This window comes from Mus pahari, chromosome 1 (assembly GCF_900095145.1).
Source record: "Mus pahari chromosome 1, PAHARI_EIJ_v1.1, whole genome shotgun sequence".
In the NCBI taxonomy this organism is placed as follows: Eukaryota; Metazoa; Chordata; class Mammalia; order Rodentia; family Muridae; genus Mus; species Mus pahari.
Window position 1 is genome coordinate 16,308,160 of NC_034590.1, and position 1,839 is coordinate 16,309,998.

Sequence of the window (1,839 nt, forward strand, 5' to 3'; positions counted from 1 at the left end):
CCAGTGTGGCGTCAGTGTTGTTCATTACCCTTACCTTAACTCCAGTACTCACTTCAGAGACCCAACAGTCCTCAGGTACTGAATGAAGTATAGGGCAGCTAAGAGAGGCCGAGAGGGTCTGAAATAGGGAAGTCCACATGAGAGACCCTGTTGGTCAGGATCTCTGTGGTCCATTTTCAGGTGAAGACTAACCCTGGAAGTAACACTAGGTGAGAGCAAGCAGACAAAAGATCACCCCTTTTTTTTTTAACGCTTTACTTCTGTGTAAAGTTCAAAAGATATACACAGATATACACTGCTGTGTATACACAAATACAAAGCAGGTTCAGTGGTCTGCACAGGAGAACAGGAGGGACAGCATCATGGTTGTGGGTGCAGGATTTCTAGGGCATGAAAGTATTCTGGAGTCATATAGTGGCCATTATTATGTGGTCTTGGTCACGTGAATTTTCACTCAAATGAAAATATATGTACATAGTTAATAAATTATAAGGAGACTATAGTTTTTATGTGATAGTGACAATGATCTAGAGTCCCCAGGGACCATGGTATGGCTTAGTGCTGGTTTATGCATTTAATCCCAGCATGAAAAAGCAAAAGGGAGTTTATTGTATGGTGGTTAAGTGAAAACCCTGTTGAGAATTGACTGTTGTCCAGATTGTCAAAACTTAAAAAGATGTGATCCAGATATATTTTGGTTAATTGATGTCAACGACAAACATTTGAACATGATGCAAGACTATCATGACACATTGCTTTTGGCAGAATGAAGTCCGGTCTCCACAGAATTGGGGTCTCTTGTGTAGCCTTTTCCTCTGAATTGAAACATTCCATCCTGGAGAGAGGCTTAGTGGTTATGGACATTTACTGATCTCCCGGAGGACTCAAGTTTGATTCCCAGCATACACAATCATATGTAAACCCATCTCAGGAGGATCCATACCTCTGGTCCCTATTGTCACCTGTACTCACATGTACATACCCCTACCAACAGGTACACATAAGCAAACAACTCACAAGTCTCAGGAAGTAACCAAAATAAATGTAAGGTTTTTTTTTTTGTTTTTTTTTGGTTTTTCGAGACAGGGTTTCTCTGTGTAGTCCTGGCTGTCCTGGAACTCACTCTGTAGACCAGGCTGGCCTCGAACTCAGAAATCCGCCTGCCTCCGCCTCCCAAGTGCTGGGATTAAAGGCGTGCGCCACCACGCCCAGCTTAAATGTAAGTTTTATATGGGCCTCTCGTCAAGGTTATAAAGTGTTAATTACTGCTGGGAACAGAGGGTCTCTGATCATAAAGTTGCCTGCAAGTTGAACAGAGAGTTCCAGATATTACATCTGTTACCCATGCTGGGATGAGCTTTGTGTTGAAGTAACTGCCTCTGAGCTATACAAACCTTTCTAAGTAACCTGCTCCTACTCCAGCAAGCCCGTTAAGTCCTTGGTCACTGAGTTGGACTTTGGTGGACTCATTACTTTGATCTGTTATCAGGGCCCTATCTGGGAGAAGCAGACATTTGCTCACATCTCAGGAAGTCCATCACTTCACTGCAGATCACGGTTGCAGTTTATGTTGAATGAGTGTTTGTCTGCACAAAGGCAGAAGGGGCATCAGATCTGGAACTGTAATTGCAAATGGTTGACAACTACTATGTGGATACTGGGAACCGAACTTGGGTCCTCTGCAAGAACAGCGAGGTTTCCCTACCATCCAACCATTTTGTAATTGGGATATTTGTTTTCTTGATGTTCATTTTTTAAAAGTTCTTTGTCTTAGTCTAGATACTAACCCTCTATTAGATGTATACGTGGTAAAGATTTTTTTTTCCAGTTCTATAGGCT